At 42.0% G+C, this 21135-nt stretch overlaps 1 protein-coding gene across 1 annotated transcript in view; it reads left to right on the forward strand.

The window, feature by feature from the left end:
- Positions 1-21135, forward strand: part of TMEM255B (transmembrane protein 255B) — an 84257-nt gene that overhangs the window by 43622 nt on the left and 19500 nt on the right. The window lies entirely within an intron of this gene.

Raw genomic sequence — 21135 nt, forward strand, 5'->3', positions numbered from 1 at the left:
CAGATCAGAACTGCTGCACATATGCACTGTCCTGTCCCTTTGTGCTCGGAGCTGCGTTCCTCTGCCATGGAGAGCTTTAATGTCCAGTGAACAGCTCGGCCAAGGGCTGTATAGCTAAAGTGTCTTAGAAGTGCTTCCAAGCAAATTATTTCAGGGGCCTCTTAAAAACAGCCTCCGTGTTTTTTATCTGTGTGGGTTGAATGAACATGTCTTTGAATGAATGTTTGGATAGTGTATTGGGTGGTGACCCTCCAAAAGATTATAAACTGCTTACAACTTCTGATTCTGAATGGTGAAGTGACAAATTGGCAGAATAATCAGATGCACTTCAGGTTAGCTTTTACAGGTAGCCAACGACATGGCTTACTTCTTTACTTTATTACTAGCAGTTTGAGAAAATGCTATGATGAGGTACTGTATTAAGAGCTGAAACGTGAAATGGACTATGCTAAGGGAAATCATGTTACAAGAGCCTGAGGAGAAGAGCATCTTACTCTGTTGTTTTGCAATTTCAGACCTCTATTTTTATACACATAGACCCTAATCCATTCAAGAATTTTCTTAAGTGTCCACAAATAAGAAACTGGGAAAGTGGTGGAATGTTAAATGTTAGTAAAACTGGTCCAGAGAAAGGAAAAAATCATTTATCCATAAGATTATTCTGCCCATGATCACTGGGGGTTTGCTCATCTTCACTAGAAAGCACAAACACAAATGGTTGCTTTGTTTATGGAGATCTGGGGACTTTTTTATTCTTACTACAGACTGTCTTGAACCATAGTAGTGAAATGGCAGAGGAATAAGAGATCATCCAAACGTTTTTTGTGATGTAGGATAATTCTGTAAACAGTCATTATACTGAAGGAGTCTCGATCCCAACTGTAGTGCCTCTGGGATAAAAACATGTTGCTGTGTCTTTGAAATCATATACTGTATATACATACATACAATAAGCGATCTCATCTAGATGAATTATTTTAATGTGACTGCAGGTATATAGAGGATAGGCTTCTTGGTGCCTTAGGCGTGACATCACTCATTGGAAGCAAAGGATCAGATACCATCCTGCCTAAAAGCAGAGACAACACGTTAGATTCTGATTTACAATAGCAGATTCTCACAAACTGTTCTTAATACTTCATATGTACAAGAATTGGAACAGAAAAAGGGTCAGGCTTCTACACTGGGCTCCCATTTTGCACTTTTTCTGACTTTATGTCTATGTGCCAGCTTTACATTGATGACTGAAGTTATTAAAACTCATGTAGGTGTTAGAAGGATATGTGTATATGGACAAGGAGGGTGCTGTGGAAAGGCAGAGTTGCTTGACCATCATGAGATCTAAAATGCACATCAAACCAGGCAGTGTTAAGTTGTCCCTTGGATCCCTCTCCTCTTCTGCAAAGCCACTTCTGTGTCACACGGACTTAACTTCATTTTCAGCTGATCTAGTTTCTTCCTCTTGATAGTGGTGGCTTAAGGAATTAATTAAAACAGAACATATCATCAGACATTGAGCCCTGAAATGAACCTGTCATTGAAACGGAGGACACTAAAACACTTAGCCCTAGCATGGGATCTTCACCCACATGGTTTAAGTGCTTGTGGACTTCTGAAGTGTATCAGCTGGGTAATTACCTATAGATCTGGGAATTTGATACTAACCTTGAGATATTTGTCTTCTCTTTATGTATGTTAACTCAAAAGTCTTTAATAAGAGTGGTATTATGTAAACTCACCTTCTGGGAAGCAGAGAGGGGAAAATAGTCTTTCATCTGGGGGATGCTGATGCAAATTGGGCTCTGGTTGGTAGAGCTCAAAAGCTTCCGTACTAAGTAATATCAAGATGGCGACACCCATCCAGTAAAAAAAGAACTACATTATAAAACTGCAGTCCCAGCCAACCCTGGCAAAAAATAACGAGTGGGTGTGGGTTTTGGTTCTTTCAGCTTGCCCAAACGATTTAGGTCAGGGCTGTTTTGCATTGTACCTTTCTGTGCTACAGATACCACATCAGGTTGTGTTGAGTTGAGGTTGAGATCAGGGAGTTGAGTGCTGTTTTTTCTCACAGAAAGCATGTGTAAAATACTCTTAGTTATGTGGTGTTTTATGCCTTTAGACCAAGACGCTGCAAAATCACCGTGACCACTTGGTGCTCTGGCATCCCAACCAAGGAGAGAAGCTCCTGAGGAGAATAGAGAAGCTACATTAGCACTCTGAGGTTTATCAGCCTCAGCAAACATCAGCGCTTTCAGTGTTTTACAGGTTACAAAGTACAGGTCAGCTGCCTGCAGTAAAATATTTGTGGGATTTTAAATAAGGGTGGCTGTCAAAAAGTGGCACCCTCCTTCCCAGGTTTCATGTTTCTGCCTCACCTCTTCTGCTAAGGCGCAGGAGCCTTCCTAGGGCAGACTGAAGGGAAGACTCACGCTGTGTGCCTTCCCCTGCTAGCCTGGCTGCCAGCTGGATTGTCCCATCCACTTTATCTCAGGCAGACACACACTGTCGGTGCCAGCCCAAGGCAAGCCGTGGGGAGGGGTAGCTGGAAGCTGGAGAGAAGGCAGGACCAGTTCTTGGGGCTGCAGTGTTCACTTGGTTCCGCTTCAATCCAGTGTTGAGCTAAGTTAGAAGTGATGAATCCAATGATGACTGAAACAATCAAACATTATGAGACCTCAGCTTGGGACGTCAGTTAGTCAGAGAAGTAGAGTCTGAAATGTTATGAAGATTTGATGAGTTCCAGTGTAAGCGCAGGACCCCAGGCAGGGATGGATGCCCACTCAGCAGCTAACTGCAGGTTCCCTGCTGCTTCCCCAGGCCTTGGACAGAAGAGGCAGGTGCTGCATGTGAGCACTCAAGAATTGATGCCACCATCTGGTGGCTGCATGTGCAACAGCTGAGAATGTCGATCCTCTTCCCATCTTTGAAGCTGCTTGTGCAGATTACAGATACCCAGTCAAGAATTACAACAGGGGTGCCCAGCAGCTTCACTGACAACCACTGCATTTTACTACAGGGTGACTTCATAAGCCCATGGCATGTAACATGGCTTGCCGTCACACCCCAAAGCCTTGCACGCCTCAAGCCGGATCTCCTAAAAAGCCATTTGAAATGTTCTGAGGAAACCTGTCAGCCCTTCCTTTGAAGATAAAAACCAAATAGTTGTATTCCATGTCTAACGAAGTTGTTACCTTGATGACTGGCGGTAGAAAATGCAACTCAAAGAATAAGTAATTTCTCACTGCGGTTAAGTTAGCTAGCTTCTCTGAAGAACACTAAATGCATTTTACTTTCTCCATGCTGTTACATGAGGCAAAATTACAGCTAATTACTTTTAATTCAATTTCCGTCCTGTATGACTCATTAATATAATAGCATATACCATAAAGGGTTTTGTTGTGTTTTTTTTTAAGCAGAGTGAGCACTAAATGTTCATAACTGAAAACTAGCACTAGCTCGGTAGTGATTTTTATATTGATGGTCCACTGAGGTGAAAAATGTTTTTTGACAGATTTCTTAAATACAAAGTGCTTAAGTTTGCAAGCAATGCATGTTGAAGCTAATGGACAACTATTCTGCAGGATTAAATACTAGCATTAGACCTTGCATCTGACACTGAGATGGGAAGCACAGACTGCATTCCTACAGAAGCACTTAATTACAAGGGGGGATTAATTCTTTTTTATGGACCTAGTTTAAGGATTGGAGCAAAGGAGGACTCTTGCAACCAGCCTAAGCCAATCTGCTAAAAATTTTCTTTTGTACTACAAGATGACCACATTCACATAACAGTTATGTTCATGCATCCAAATGCAACTGAGTATAATTTAAATCACAGGCTGAATACTCTTCTTTGAACATTACAATCCAGGTGGTAGAAGAGCTCCTCATACTGGATAGGTCTCCAGCATAATTGAGAGCCCTGGAATGAGTTACAGATATCTACAGATATCTGGTGCTTCCTGCTAGATCAAAGCCTGGAAGCTCTGCTTTGCTGTCGGCTCTGGCAAAATCACCCACTTTCAGGTGAATATCTCCCCCACGGTAACTACAGTTATATTGGTGCTGTTGTAGGTTATTGTGTTTTTGCCAGAAGAACCTTCCTGGGCCAAAGGAGGGGATTTTGGATACCTTTCTGCCACACTAGTATTTTCAGGAGCAGAGTAGAGAAAAAGGACATCTAGGATGTCCTCTAGGATGGAGACACTGTGTTTTGGAAAGCAGCGAGTCTAAGGAGGGATGAAACAGCAATGTGGTAAAAAATCTGAATGTAAAGTAATCTTCTGGGGAGATACTGTAGTTAATTGAGCTAACACAACCAATGAATTAGTGGACAGTAGTGTCTACTAGCAAGAGGAAGCTGAGTGCTGAGTTACCCATAATGAGAGGTATTTTGTAATGTATTAGTGGCCATGTCTACTCTGCTGCTATCGAATAAACTCAAGCATCAGACCTCTGTCTAATGGTTAGCTGCCACTTCAGCTCAGTTTCAGACCACCCCCACAAGCTCTTCAACACAAATCTGAACTGGAGGGATAACACTAGGCTGTGTGGGTGTGAGCGCTGTGGATGAGACCATGTGGCCTCAAGACTGGAGACTGGCTTTTATTTGCCAATATAGGTGTCGTGTGGGACCATTGCTGGATTACTGACTCCAGCTCTGGTGTTTCTTTGTGCTTTGCAAAGGACATTATCAACTGGGAAGGAGTTCAAAGAAGTAAAATCTGAAATTTGAAGTGGCACCTTTTAGCAACAGTACTCAGAAGTTTGATTTATTTTGTTTGTCAAAGAAAAGGTTGAAAGGTGAATTGATCTTGGCCTCTCTAAAGTATCTACGTAATCAAATGTTGTCTGATAACAGAGGGCTTTTAGTCTCTTGTGCAAAAGCACAAGTAGGTGCAGGGGGCTGAAGTCAATGTCATGAAGCAGACACAGTTTTGACAATGATGAATTATGGGAACAGCTTTGTCAAGAGTATGGATGGTTCTCCGTCACTGAAATATTTGAATCCCAAGCTTCTTTTTACATGCTCTTGTGAACCTTACCCAGAAGTTATGAACTTGATGCAGATGTCTGGGGGTGAAATTATTTAGCCTATGTTATTCAGAAGGTCATTATAGAGCAGGGTCTTCAAAGAAGAGTTCTGTGAACTATTTTATGGTCATGTGGAAACTCTATTGCCTCTCACCAGCAGGTCTCTCAGTGTGGTGCCAGGACCTGTCTCCTGCTGGAAAACATACAGGGGTTTACAAATTAAAAACAGCTGAAAACCATTTATCAAGATTTCTGATCCAGGTTTGCTAGTCTTCAAATCTGTAAAGGAAATGCAATCTTTAACATGAACATAACTGAAATAATATCTCTACTCAAAACACTATTCCTCAGATATTGGATAACATACAAGACAACCCAATGATGAATATATTGGATGCATCTAAGGGCTTGAGAGCAAAACTGTCATTTTGCTGATGTTATCTGGGCTAGAATGCAGAGAACTTACACTGTATGAGGGACAGGGGATGGCTTCATGGTTTTTGTCCCCAAGAATCTTCAGTCTGATATTCCTCTGTTTCCAGACAGGTACATACTATGCATACAGCCTGAATATATTAACATTACAGAGGAGCTGGTAGGGTGGTTTGATTTCGTTGCCAGGTATTTTCCAGTAAGACAAATAATGGCAACCCTTTTTTTGGAGAATGTCTTAAGATCCCCCCACTCCAGTTTGCCGAGCCTCTCACATTGGCAGGGACAAAGCCCTGTGGCTATACAGCTCCTCTTTGTTTGGTGCTTGTTTTTTTGGTTTTTTTCTGGGTTGTTTTTTTTTTTCCACTTAAATTCCTTTCAGGTTTAGCTGAGTTGCAAATTCTTTAAAATTCATTTTTTCTTCCCTGCTGTGACTTGTTTTCCTGAGGGAAAAGGGTTGGAATTGCACCAGCCAAATACAAATGTCTAAACTATTAGGCAGTACGCACATTGTGTTTAGATGCCAAAGAGCAATTCAGTTGTAGATGGGAAGGAAAAAGAGAGATTCCCTGTTCATTTCCCAACAGCATCTCTCTAGATCTACCACATGGTCTCCTCATGCTGTTCTGCAGCCCCAGGACAGAGGCAGAGAGAAGGCTGTTTCAAGCCTTCCCGGCTCTTCATCTGCACCACTGTGTAGGACAAAAGCCCTAACTCTTGGCAAAACCAACAACTGATCCAGCTTCCCCTAGCCCTGTGACACAAACATTGGTCCATTGGCTTCTCTCCCATGGCTCACATTGAGATCCCTTGTTAATGTCATTAGTTTGGTCTTTCAGGCTGCAGTAATACAGTTCTGAGGTAAAAATTCTTTAAAGATGCAGTAAAGGGCATCTTGCTACACTGCATGCAATGGGGTGGGAGGTAGACTGCTCTTTCATTTTGAATTAGGAGTTTGAACTCTCAGAAGACATTAGGGGAATGACCCACACATCTGAGTATATGAAAGTTAATGGTTAAATGCCACTGCCATTTAATTACATCATCCTGTCTCACAGAGAGCACAATGTCAATGCACAACAGGGCAGAATTTTCAGTGCTTTGGGGTGATAACAAATCCGGCACTTCCAATTTCTTTGGCTCTGAAAATTAAATAATTTTCTTCTAGCTTTGCTTCCAGTGTAATTAAATAGGTGCAGACTCCACTGAGTATACTGTAAATGAACTCCAGAGATATGGAGGGAAATTCTACCCATTTTACTCACCTTAATAATTATATTATTTGTGCAAGGCATAATATGAGATGCGAGACAGTGAGCAGGATTTGATCCATGTTTAAAATGACATTGGTGTTCTAGTTGACGTAGATTATAGTCTTCTGCATTTGTACATAGATTATGACCTTCTAAAATCTACATCTGTTTCCATAGATTATAGACTTCTTCATCTGTGTAGCTTCTATACATCCAAAAATCACTTTGGGGGTGGGGTGGGGGGAATTTGTTTAGCAATGTAGAATAGAAGCTCGGATCAAGGGAGATTAACTGTCTACTTCCATCTTTAACCTTACTTTACAAAGCACTAGCCATGATGGAATTTATGCAAAGCATACAAAGCAAGTTAATTACAGTTTAATCCTAAAAAAAGGGCTTGCAGTCTGCTCTGAAAAGCATAATCTACTTCCCTCTGATGTGCTGCCAGCAGAAGATAATTTCCTTCATTGTTTCCTATTCTCAGAAATGTTTCTAGACTATCAACAGATGTTTCTGTTCTATGAAAAAAATTGAAAGCTTCTACATGGATACATAGAGGGGAGAGGGAGTAACCACCTGCAGACTTCAGACTACAGCAAAAATATTTGGCATTTTTTTCTATCATTTCTCAAAGGAAAAGCAGTGCTTTGAGTTGCCCTGTGCAGAAACTAGTTGAGTAAAAAAATGGGGAAGGTGCTGTTTATTCACATGGATCTCAATCAGTAAAGCACATAAAAGTCCTTAAATTCTACTAGAGTAAAATTTTAGGATATTTAAGTATGCTGCATTTTGCCCTAGCAAAAGTTTTTAAAAAGCCAGAGGTTTTATTTGTTTCACCTTTAAGAAGAAACCATGATTAGTATGAATAGTAATATCATGTAGCAGGAATTTCTCTCTCTGTGAGCGGATGATTATTCAGTTGCAAATAGTGTCCATGAAAAGTATGTTCCCAGGTATTCAATAAAGTTTTTATTATTATTAATTATGGCTCTGTGAAGAGCTTATTAAAATATGTGTTGCACCAGTGTTGATAGATTATGAAAGTTCACGCTTGTGATATATTTATTTAGCCTTTGATGAGAAATTCCAAGTTTGAAAATGTATGTTTTTAAGATATCATAGTCAATGGAATTTTTTACCGAAACTACTTAGGATTTCCTTGTGTGTATGTATCAGTGCAGTTCTCTCCACACTCCCAGCCAGCAGTATATCCAGTGGCTTTTTGCCTCTGGAGTACTGAACACCATGTGTTTGAACATCTCTGATCTTCTGAATTGCATGTGAGCTTCAAAATGACAAGCCAATGGAGACGGGGAAGCGCTTATTGCACCTTAGCAATCAGGGTATGCATGAATCATTTTACTAATTGTTTAGACCATCTTAATTTCATAACTCATGTCTTTCTGTTCTTCCTGGGGATTCTCTCATGGACTTTTTACTGTCTTTGGGGCCTAGTCCTGCAGTTCCTTCCATTTGGATGAGCCCTGTCAGCCTGGCCTCTGTTGTGCTGTGATGTGTGTTGATGAGGGTCTTCCCTTTACAGGGATGATGGGGAGCTTTGATGGCAAATTGCTGGGCATAAACACCTAATTTCTTTGTGTTTTTTACTCAATACCTAGCAAAAAATTTCATACATGAAGTTGTTATTACATTACTTGGATTATAATGGGGATATTTAAAGGTCCCTGTCAGTGGTGTGCCATGCCTGGAGAATTATAATCAAAACTGCAACATTAATTAAACCTCCAGCATTTTATTTGTATATGTAGATATTCAATATATACACTGCTCAACTAGATGCATTTCATTCAGCCTCTTTTCCTTCTCTTTAACATAAAATAAATCCAAAAAAGCATTATAAATGTAAACCCCTCATTTCAGTCAGTAGGATACTCAGTTCAGATGTGTAAAGGTTAGCGTGTGGCAAAATGAGATTTCCTGCAGTAGTATGCTTAGAGACTTATATATTTCTTACATATTCTGATAGCATTAAGGCAAAAGGGAGGAGACGGGTTGTATTTCATGTATTTGAGTTACAGTACCAGAAACAGAATAAACAGTTCTTGCATTCTTGTGGAAAAGTTAATTACTCACATGGCACAACATCATTATAATCAAGACAGAGCAATCAGTTCATATAACAAACCCTATAATCAAGGTAATGTAATCAATGTAAGTAATCATCTGTAATAAGCAATTAAATCTCTAACTGCATCAAGCAATAACTAAAATTACAGTCTTGAATAATATTGGCTAATTGCATCATTAGAAACTTGTGTAAAAGCCAGTGGTAAATCTAAGTTTTTAACTCTGCAAAATAGCTGTTGCAGGTATCATGGGAAGGTCTGCAGCCTCATCCTGAGAGATATTAGCTCGCAAAACTTGACTAAAGAAAAGCAGTCATATTCCAGGCTTGGATTTGCCAGAGGTCTGGGGTATTAAGGCAGGAGTAGGCTTCTTCGCTGGAGCCTTGTGTGGCCCCAACTCCCCAGTACAGCCAGAGTAACTGATGACATACTGGTTTGTAGTACAGCAGCCCCGAGCAGACAGGCACGGTGTCACTCAGCAGCTCACCTCTTTTCTTCCTGCCACCACCTACACCTGCATCAGGTAAAAGGCACTGGGGCTGCTGAACCTCCATGGGGATGTGCAGAGGAGTCAGCCCCCACTTCTTTTACTTGTCCCACTGCACTGCGTATGCCGGTGAATGAAGGCTGATGGGCCTCTCCTCCTGCATTCATGCCAGGAAGAGTGCAGCCAAAAGTCACTGAATGAAAAAAGGGTATTTGAAGAGGATTCAACCTCTCTTAATAGAACTATATCCATCTGAGAACAGGCCTGTCTGTCCACATCAAGAATAGACCTGTCTGTGCTCATCGTCTAGCAATGGGGCAGCTACAGCATCTGGAGGCTTTTCATTTGACTGTAGCAGTACTACCAGCCCAGAAATCTCCCCCAAATAAGGGAGAGTGAGACTGAGGCTACCACTACAAAACATTTTAAATAGAAGAAAAATCAATGAGGAAATACAAAGTAAAACAGATTCATGTATGCATGTTCTTCAGCCTTGACAATATACAGGTACTCTGAGTATTTGCTGGTTTGAAAGAGCTGAAACAAATATCTAGTGTTCCCAAGCATTAAGAGAACAGGATTCTGTAGATCTAGTATTTCAAATTAAATAGAAATCCTAAAAAGAGCCCCTGGAAAGCATAGTGTGAAGTAAATCTGGTTTGTGAGGGTGAAGAAGTGTTTAAGCCACACCAGCTGCTTTTCCTATTTTCAGCACTGGAGTTGGGTTATTTCAGCGTTGCAGACGAGACAAGCAGGGTCCCTAGGCAGGAGCCCAGCATTTCTGGAGGAAGATTAGCTCATAAGTTAAGTTCATGCAGAGCAGACAGAGAAGCATGAGGAAGGGTAAGTGGTGACTGCAGTCGAGTGAAATTCGCAGCATGACCTCACCCAAAGTATGTAAACAAATACTGTCCTGACTGCCTCCTAAGTATTTACAAAACTGGGAATGTGTTATTTGCACCAGGGGGTCACTAAGGTCTTGTAGTTACAGTCGGGGTATGGCATGGACAGAAGCATTCCATCTCCCTGTCTCACTCTACATCCCTTTGAAGAGTTGTTCAACTGTACATTTGGGAACCCTTGACTTTGAAGGCAGAAGCAGTACATGTAGAAGGTGAATCAACACACACTAGCCAAGTCTGCTGCTTAGGTCAAAAGAATATGTGAAAATCTAATTCTACGGCTTATAGTTTCTTAATATAGTTTGCTAATTATTGGCTTAATTTTGAAAAAATGGCAAAAAATTTGAAAATATTCTATTCCTGATGTTCCAGTCCATTGTAGCCCTTAGCAGTAGGATAACCTCAGGGCTAGGCTGGTGCACCTAAGTAAGACTGTGGGAGTCCAGAAATGGCTTGCTCTTTGTTTTTAGCACTCACCCTTCCAAATCCCAGACAGCATGCACTGTGCACTCCCTGATGTCCCGGGACTTTCTGTATTGTTAGTCATTGTGATGGTCTCAAGAGGACAAAACACAGAAGAAAAAGCAGGAAACAAACACTGGTATCACAGGGGAGGAAAACTGCTGAAATGCAGAAACAGCAAGACTTGGAGGCCCACTTGATAAAATAAAACTAAACTGGCATTTGGATTCAAAAGCTGATGGTGAGCGTGGTGGCAATGAGACAAAAACTGTTAATAACCCCAGGAAAGGCTCTCTTGGTGCATGGTCAAAATGTGAAGCAGGTAGGAATTATCAAATAATCATTTAGATTGGAAAAGGCCTTTCAGGTCATCAAGTCCAACCATAAACTTAACACTGCCACGTCCACCAGTACAGTTCTTTTTCTTCCCATAACTGTACTTTCCCAACTTCCTTTATTCTAAATAAAATTCAGATTTTTTTTTTTTTTTAATAGTTCCTGTCTTTCAGGCATTTCTCCATAGTGTTTGGGACTTTTATTTTCTATCATCTGGACTTTCTTTCAGGGCCATAGTTTTTTAAAACCTGGGGATTTGTAGCAACCACATCATCCCAGATTGCTGTCAACCAAATACTTACAGCCAATTTATTATGTATTTTGAGTTTCTTAATAAATGAGAGAGACAGAGATGCAGTGGCTCTTTCAAGTACCAGCCCCTTTAGCATCCCTGGCACTGACTGAAAGAGTACTTCTGCTCAACCCAGTGCAGCAAAGACCAGGAGCTGATGCCTGGCACTCCCATAAGAGCAGTCCCTGATGTTGATGGGAGAGAAAAGAGCCCACTGAGCCCCGTGGTGGTGGTGGGCAGCCCCAGGGCACTGGCCAGTCCAAGGAGGCACCTTTTCCTGTGGGAGCACATGCTCCCTTGTGCCCACAGGCTCCTGCAGTTAGTCAGTGATGCCTCTCTTCACAGCTGCTCTCTGAAATGCAAAGAATATTAAAATGATGCCATTACTTACAGAAGTAAATGCCAATGAAGCATGTAAGCAGTAGATTTTAGTAACTACCTGTAAACTATGTGTACAAAAATTTAACATGTCATGAATTATGGGTAAGGCATTCTGTTGTTCTACCAGGAGGTTAAAGATTCTTTATCAAGCATAAGCAAAAATGTAGGTCTGTAAGAAACTAGCCAGCTTAAAATGGTTATTGTAATTAGTTTATTTTCTTTTCCATCAGTTGATATGGGTTCAATATTTAGAAATCTGGAATTGGGGAGTTCGGGGGGGGGTGGGGTGGGTGTATTATTTCTGCTCCTTTCATAGAATAGTGAAATTATACAAAATAAATTGTTTTCTGAAAGCCTCTTCTGCTCCAGAAATTACAAACTGAAAACTGAATTGCATGTTTACCTGCCAACAAGTAAAAGCCCAAAACAATTGTCAAAAAACCCCACCCTTGTTTCTGGTTCCAGAAGGTATAATCGTACGCTTTATGTGGGAGTTGCAAGGCTGGGGAGCAGAGAGAAGTATAAGATGTTTTGTTTCTTAAAGTTGATACCCCCTCACCACAGTATTGAGGATACTGACCTGTACCTTAGACTCAGATGTTCCATAATACCCATCTTGTCACAGCCAATATGGAAGCTGTTCATAAAATTTAAAAAATGCACCTTTTTTTTTGTTTATGAGTGAAAGCACAAAAGATGTTTGTATTAATCACTGCTATGTATCCCTGGGATCTCCTAGCAGTGGTCTTCCTCAGGAGACACCCATCTTATTGAGAATGTTTTTGAAAAAGACTGAGAAACAGCTCTTGGTCAGACACAGGAATGACAAAAGATCTGTAGCATTTCCGCTCATTTTTTGTAAAGGGTGGGATCCCATCAGTTTTAGCTCAGGTCTTCAGACAGTGGTCCAGTCTGCCTGCTTTCCCAGACACCTAATATGTTGGCACCTCCTTTCATGAGATTTTTCTGTCTTTTGTGTGAAAACTCTCAGATCCGTATGCTCCCATGTGCTATGTGCTGTAAGACAGTCAATGTGAGGCAGACACAGATACCTGTGGTTCCTCTAGCCCTCCAGAAAAGCATAAAATCTATTTGCTAATAACATCTATTTGTTCATATTTGGATGCCTGATTTCAGAAAGTTAGCAGAGGGCCTGATCTTGAAGGGACTGATAATCTCCAGAACACCCAGCTGTTGGCAGAGGGCTGAGCTGGCACTGAAGGGTTACGTTTCGGTTTGCTTTTAGGATTAAACTTGAAAAATCTTGGCAGCTCCCTCTCCTATTCATTGCTAGCTATGCTGTAGATGGAAAAGACCTACAAAAATATTGTAGGAAGAAAACAGAAAATTAGAAACTTCAAATTAATGAGCCACTAAAAACATTAGCCTGGTTTTGGACTTCTCAATTTTATCTATATTTGTCATTTACATGTGCCCAGGACTGTTCTGTGGTCCCCAGGCCAACTGGCATGGTGGAGCCCACGTCCTTACTCTTAAAGTCTCTTAGAGTCACAGGCAGCATGGCAATGTTCAAATTACTTACTGGGAATGGTTCTTGGCCCATGCTAGTTTCCAAAACATGCCCAGAAATTATTTTGGAAGAGTAGTAGTTTGCCCAGGCCAAGGCCATCGCAGGCACAGTTCTAACAACTTAATGGGCTAGGTGATTGAGTTTCAGGCCTGAGAACATTCCCTGGCACTGATTAATCTACACTTCTATTGATGCAGCCATGGAAGCTAAGATTAAATAAATACTGAAATTGGAAAAAATAGCCCTAGCTATATAATTATCTCAATAAAGTTTTAGCCATGTTTTGTGTCTGTAAAGTATGGCATACATTTCAATCAGTACAGTTTATGCTATATCTCAGTTTTCGGAAAGTGGACTTACACATAAGGGAGATGGAATTTTCCTTATGTTATCCAAAATATATGTGTTCTCCAAGGAAACAAAACCTGGAATAGAAAAACCTACTTTCCATACCCCAGTGAAGGGCCATACAACCTCCTCCCCTACAGACATTGTATCAAATCCACCAAAGATACTGTTCAAAGAATACTTTCCTTACATGAATAACGTATTGCAATGCTCCCACCATCAAAGATAATGTGGTTTTTTTATTGTATGCTCTTAAAAGAAAGCAACCAACCAAACCAAAACCGTCTATTTTTGGACCAAATCTCCTCTTTCTTGGCATAAAGCCTCCCCTCTTAGCCATCTGTTCATCACTCCCTGATTCTAATACATATACAAGCAAAATATTGAAATAAAACCCATGCAAGATCAGGGACTGCTACAGTTCATTCTGTAGCATTCAAGGCTGAGCAATTCTGATTTGCCTGAAATTAAAGGGAATTACTGGATGTCCAGATTTTGACACCTCTGAAAATTTTAACCCAAAGTCTAGTATGACTAGTGTTAGGTCTTGTAGGAGCCATGAGAGTCAAATCTCAGAAGCTTGTGGATGTTCTTCAGTAGCCTGATCTTGATCTCTTTCTGCTGAATTCGGCAGCAAGCCTGCTTTTGACTTCAGTGCATCAAGTTGTCATACTGAGTGCGGCAAGTTCAGAAGTATTTCCCAGCACAGCATATTACATGATCAGATTTTTCCAGGATCAACCATTGTTACTGGAACAGAGCTATGCAATACCTCCCACTAATCTGTAATAGTATTATATGATAAATAGTGCATTCCCCTTCTCTGCTTCTTTGAGTAGCTCTCTTTAACTGGAAATGGGCAGGTGGGAAAGATCTGTTCATTGGAGCTCTGCTCATATACACAGTGCACAAACACCAGTGGGCTGGCAAAAAGAGGAAGAATTCTGTATAAAAATGTAGTTGCATGCTTGAGTTTGTTTACTGATATAAAGAAAAAATGGCTGGGTTTCGTTCAACCCTTCTGAGCACTGGAAAATATGATTTCTTAGCTAATTGTGCTTGTTATTGTTGCTGTTATTTGTTATCTGTGTTACCACAGAGCCTAAGAGTGATAGTCATCTTTTCTGCTCTGTGTCTACATAGTCAGGTCTTTCTTATTATATGCTGATGCTATTTTTACTTTATGTATGAATGTGTTTGTGTATAATGGGCAGATACAGTCAGATTGCCATCAGTCTAAGTTTAGAAAATGTTTTTTAATATAACCTTACTTCTTTCTATACAATGATAACTGGTGATAGAATATTGTTGCTATATACTTTTAAGCCCCTGATAATAGATGAAATATATATATACACTTACATATATAATATGTGAAAGTAGCTCTGTCTCTACCAGTATTTCTATAAGCAGTAGAATCAAATGGAATCAAGGTCTGGTAGGTATCTTGTATTATATTATATATCCTATACACAGCCTGCAGTGAGCAATATAAAAATATAAAGTATTTTCTGAGCAGTCTGTCAGGAATACTTTTATAGCTTTGAAGTATATCTCATTTGTCTTTGTTATTAGAGAGGCCAATAAAATCCAATGGGTGTTAATGCAGTGTGACATACTGTTGGATAATTTTTAAGCTCTTTTTAATGTCTGTGTGGTGCCTTATTCACATAAACACCTTAGTATAAGGTGTTTCATATAAACACCTGTTTGTCTACCCTAATAGGCAGACAGACCACAACACCTCTGTGGCATGAAAATCTAATTCAAACAGAAGCTTTTACCAATGCAACCTTTCAGCATCCCAATGTACCTCTACTTAAAAGCTGCATGCTTTAGGTGTTGAGTTCTGTGGGTGTCTGGATAAAGTCAATGTTACCTAATCTCTGTTCTTTTTATACACTCAATCATCACTTATTTGATTTAGGGTCGCCAGACTGATTGAACATACAAATGCATTTAGAAGAACAGACTGAATGCAGAAAGCTGGGTTTACTAGTGCGGCAGGCTTGCTTTTCAGAATTAGGTGCAAGAAGGAGAGTACTTGTTTGCTGCGATTGTGCATGCAAACTTATTAACTATATTCACAGTGGTTGCTTCCATGTCACAGCTCTGACCTTTTAGCTGCACAGCAATATGAAGTGAAAATAGTGGGTATGGATTAATCAATCACCTCTCTCCTCAGGGAACAGTGCTGCTTCCAGTCACAAGCGTGCCTGTGCTAAAAGACCAAACCAATAAAAGGACCAATTTCTTTTTTAAGAGGAAGGAGCTGTAAAGGGCAGGAAAGCTGTGTGATCAGGGCCAAGTTGAGGCTCCTCCTGTACTTGATAGAGGCAGGTTAGACAGCTTTCTCACTGCCTTTAACAAGATACAGAGTTGTCCGAGGGGAGGATTAACATTCGGGGCCATACGCAACCTCCTGGTGTGGTGTGGTGGTGTCACTCATCAGCATCCTGCAGTAAGGGCATGCATTCCCGGAAGGTGAGGTGAGGGAGCACCTGTCTCCAGGTGCAAAGGTATATTTGCTAGGTTGACAACCTGTGGTACTTTGAGAGGACTTGTTAGTTTGCTCATATCCTGAAGTAGGCTCTGACCCTCTTCACGAAAACAGAGTTGCTGAGGCTGGGCGGCACCTCTGGAGATTGTCTAATCCAACCCCACTGCTCAGAGCAGTGCCAGCTAGAGCTGTTTGCTCAGAACTGTGTCCACTTGAGCTTTGGGTACCTCCAGGGATGGAGACTCCACAACCACTCTGGGAAACCTTTTCCCAGTGTTTAATCACCTATAAAGTAAAAAAGTTTCTTCTTATGTTCGAAGGGAATTTCTTTTATTTCATTTTGTGCCTTTTGCCTCTTGCCCTTTTCCTTGGCACCACTGAGAATAGTCTGGCTCCATCTTTACTTCCCCCATTAGTTATTGATACACATTGATAAGGTACACCTGAGCCTTCTCTTCTCTAGGCTGAACAGTCCCAGCTCTCGGCTTCTTTTACAACAGATATTCCAGTCTGTTAATTATCTTCATGGTCATTTTCTTCACTCACTGTAGTATGTCCATGTCTTTCTCATACTGGGGAGACCAGCACTGGACCCAGTATTCCAGATATGTCTCACCAGTGCTGAGCAGAGGAAGGATCACCTCCCTGGACCTGCTGGTGATGCTTTTCCTAATACACACAAAGATACTGTGGGCCTTTCTTGTCACAAAGGTGCATTGCTGGCTCATGTTTAACCTGCTGCCCACCAAGACGCCCAGGTCCTTCTCTATAAAGCTGCTTTCCAGATGGTCAGCTGCCAGCCCTTTCTGGAGCATGGGATTATTCCTCCCCAGGTGCAAGATTTAGCATTTTCCTGTGCTGAATTTCTTGAGGTTTCTGTGGGCCATTTCTCCAGCCCAGGTCCTTCTGAATGATAGCACAATCCTCTGGTGTTTCAGCCACTCCTCCCAGTTTTGTATCATCTACAAGCTTGCAGAGGATGCACTCTACCCATCATCCAGTTCAGTAATTAAGGTGTTACACAATATTGTCACCAGTATTGACCCCTGGGGTAGACCACTATTGAATGGCCTCCAGCTGGACTTCATGTCACTCATCTCAACACCATGACCCCAGCAGTTCTGCCAGCATTCAGTCCACCTCACTGCCCATTTATTTAGCCTGTACTCTATCAGCTTGTCTGTGAGAGACTGCCAAAGGCCTTACTGAAGTGAAGAAAAACCACATCCAGAAGCTCCACTCATCCACCAAGCCAGTCACATCCATGTAGAAGGCTAACAGGTTGGTCAGACATGGTTCTCCCTTTGCAAATCCATGTTGACTACTCCCAATCACCTTCCTGTCCTTGAGGTGTTTGGAAATGTTTTCCAGGATTATTTGTGCCATCACCTTCCCACCAGTGTCTCATGCCCTGGATTCTCTTTCTTGACGTTCTTGAAAACAGGAGTGACATTTGCTTTCTTCAAGTACTCAGAAATCTTCCCTGAACACCATGACCTTTCAAAGCTAACTGAGAGTGGCTTTGCATTGACATTGAGCCTCCTCGTGGGTGCATCCCGTCAGGTCCCATGGACTTGTGTATCTCCAGTCTGTTTAAACATTACCTAACCTGGTCCTCCTCCAGCAAGGGTCTTTCTTGCCCCAGATTTTCCCACTGGTCTCCTTTGAAGACTGAGGCATAGAAGACATTGAGTACTTTGTCCTTTACCATGTATTTTGTTATGAGGTCATCTGCCTCATTCAGTAGTGTGCCCATATTTTTTCTAATCTTTCTTTTGCTGCTAGTACACCTGTAGAAGCCCTTCCTGTTGCCCTTTGCAGCCCTCACTGAATTGAACTCCAGACGGGTTTGGCTTTCCTAACCCCATCCCTACATCCTCATATAATTTCTCTATTTTCCTCCTTGGTGACTTGCCCCTGATTGCACTCCTTGTACACTTCTTTTTTGTGTCTGAGTTATATCAGGAACTCCTCGTTCATCCAGTCAGGCCTCCTGCTGCCTTTGCTTGATTTCTTGCTTGTTGGGATGAACTGATCTTAATCTTGCAGGAGGTGATCTTTGAATATCAACCACCTCTCCTGGACCCCAGTGCTTTCCAAGACTGTATCCCATGGGATTCTTCCAAGCAGATCCCTGAATAGGCCAGAGTCTCCTTTGCTGAAGTCTGGGGTTGGGATCCTGCTTTTTTCCCTGCTTTCACCTCTCCAGATCCTGAGCTCCACTGTCTCATTATCGGGGCAAGGATGCCCCTGAACTTCACATCTCTGACCAATCCTTCCTTGTTTGTAAGTATGAGGTCCAGCAGAGCTCCTCTCCTTGTCAGCTCCTTCATCGTCCAAGTTAGGAAGTCATTGCTAATGCTCTCCAGAACCCTTCTGGATTACTTGTGCCCTGCTGTGTTGTCCCTGCAGCAGATACGTTGTGTCTCCCCCAGATGTCAGGGTAAAGTCCTTTACTACTTTGAAGTAGTAAAGTAATTAAAGTACTCTGTGACTGTCGTGGTGTAGCCGGCAGCTCAGCCCCACACAGTCGCTCGCTCACTCCCCACCGGTAAATGGGGGAGAGAATCAGAAGGGTAACGCTCGTGGGTTGGGATAAGAACAGTTTAATAATTAAAATTAAAAGAAACAACAGTAGAAATGCAATGTAAAGGAGAACAACGAGATGCGCAAAGCCCCGGGGGAGGGGGGAAGGAGGAGAGAGGGGGAAAGGAGGGGAGGGGGGGAACGAACCGCCGGAACAAACCGCACGCGCCGCAGCCGCCCGCCGACCCGACGCCGCGCCGCCTCCGCGCTGCCACTGCCCCCCCTCAATATACTGGTCACGGTGTCACATGGTATGGAATGAACCTGCCATTGGCCAGTCGGGGTCAGCCGCCCCCACCATGGCCCTGCCCCTCCCAGCCCCCCCCCCGCCACGCGGCAGAGCGCGGGAAGCTGGAAAGGTAGCCGACCCCCACAGTGAGGAGAATTAACCCCTTCTCAGCCAAAACCAGCACAGTGAGCACGTGGGCCTGTGAGCGCAACACTTCTTCCAGTTGTCTGAAAAGTCTCATCTACTTTTTCCTGATCAGGAAGTCTATAGAAGACACCCTTGGTCTGGCCTGTAATACTGACATATAAGCTCTCAGCTGGCTCATCTGCCCCTAGGCAGAGCTCTGTGCATTCTTCCTGCTTTCTGTCATAAAAAAGCAACTCCTTTTTCCATCATCCTACATGTCATTCCTAAAAAGCCTGTATCCATCCAGCGCTCCAGTCCTGTGAGCTATCTCACCACATCTCTGTGATCCCAATGAGATCATTGCCTGTGACTGCACACAAACCTCAAACTGTTTTTCATGCTGTGTGTTAGTGTACAGACAATTCAAAGATTGCTAAGCTTCCCAGAAAAGGGGTGAGAGCTTTCCTTGTGCTGTCCTATGGGTTCTTCCGTATTAATGTGCATACACTTGAAATGGGCCCTATTTAGCTCTGTTATGTTGTTCATGAGATTTCTCTTGTCCACATCACCCTGTTCACTTTACTTCTCTCATTGGTCCACTACTTCCTCACTTGATTGTTGGTCCTCATTTCCCTCCCCTCTTGCTCCTAATTTAAAGCACCCATCACCAGTTATCTAGATTGTAGGCAAAAATGCTTTTGCCCTGATTAGCCAGGTGGATCCCATCTCTTCCACGAAGTCCTTGGTCATGAAAGATACTCTCATGGTCATAAAAGCCAAATTCCTGTTACTGACTCCAGATGCACAGCCAATTCTTGACCTGCTGGATCCATCCAACCCTCCTCAAGCCATTTCTCCTCACCAGCAGGGCTGAGAACACTGCTTGGGCTCGGTGCCCTTGACCGTTGCCTCCTTCCAGGATCTTCCAGGATCATACTGAAAGTTGTTATTGTTGTGAATATGGTGGACATCAGTTCTTCATGGATTTGCTCTTCATGATAGAAAAAGCCATTTCTACTGCTCACTCCCCTTTTCTCTCATTTCATCACCATACAACAGATGAAATCAACATTGGAGTATGATATTCTATGAAAGAAGGGCAGCACAGCCTTTGGCTGATCCTATACTTGCTGTGCTAGCAGAGAAACTACCACCCTGTTAGTCCTCCCAACCAGATCTGTCCCTGGAAGTTATGCCTAAAGGCTAATGCTTTCCCAGGCCTATAGAAGAATGCTGCCTTAGTTCAAGACATGGCATGCTGTTCGTGTGGTATTTGCTTTTCCTCTAGAGAAAAAGAGTTACTGAAGCATTTTTTCTTACTTGTGTGATATAAATATTTTTGGCTGCAGGAAGCTAACCTTTTCCTAACCCTTGGGAGTTGGTGTCTAAAATTCCTTGCGTTTGCCAGGGTAATCAGAAAGGCAAAGAAGCTAATGGATGAGCTTTATTCATTGACCTATGTGCATTCCTGCCTAGCTCTGCATTTTTACTGATACTGTATTTTGGGTCAGCAGATTTATACAGTTCACACTTCATTATCCAACAAGCATAGGATACTCAAAGTGATCTTAAGTAGTGCAGATCTTTCGCAATTTCAGGGTTATTCCTGGATGGGTCATAAAGCTTTAAAATGCAATGAAAGTTAATCAGCACAGATTTCTGCTAACAACTTAAGTAGTCGTTTGCTTGTAAGTTAGCATTCAAAGAGGGGACAGCACATAGTGGGTTTCAATCTTCTCTCTTGGAAGTGGTCCGACTGACACACTGGAGAGCATCTGAGTGCTTTTGAAGGCACAGATCATGACCTAGGACTAGATAAGTGACAGAAAGTTAAAAAAGACTTCCTTTGCCAATGTAATTAATTCCCACACTTTGCTTTAGAGTAGACATCTGATCACAGAGGACTCTTTTGTCATCAAATCCTCCCTAGGCAATTATGGTCTAGTCCTGAAACTGGCCGAGGTGTGCAGCCTCTAGCCTTAAAGTGGCCGTTCGCCAAGTTTGGAAACACACATCTTCCATCTGGCCAAGGATATTTCATTGTGTTCTTCCTTTATATCAACTTGTGGGAACTGTTACAAGCAAAATATGAAATATGAGCAGTGAATGCAATAAGCATAAATGGAAAATAACGCAAAATCAAACTTAG

This window comes from Phalacrocorax aristotelis, chromosome 1 (genome assembly GCF_949628215.1).
Source record: "Phalacrocorax aristotelis chromosome 1, bGulAri2.1, whole genome shotgun sequence".
In the NCBI taxonomy this organism is placed as follows: Eukaryota; Metazoa; Chordata; class Aves; order Suliformes; family Phalacrocoracidae; genus Phalacrocorax; species Phalacrocorax aristotelis.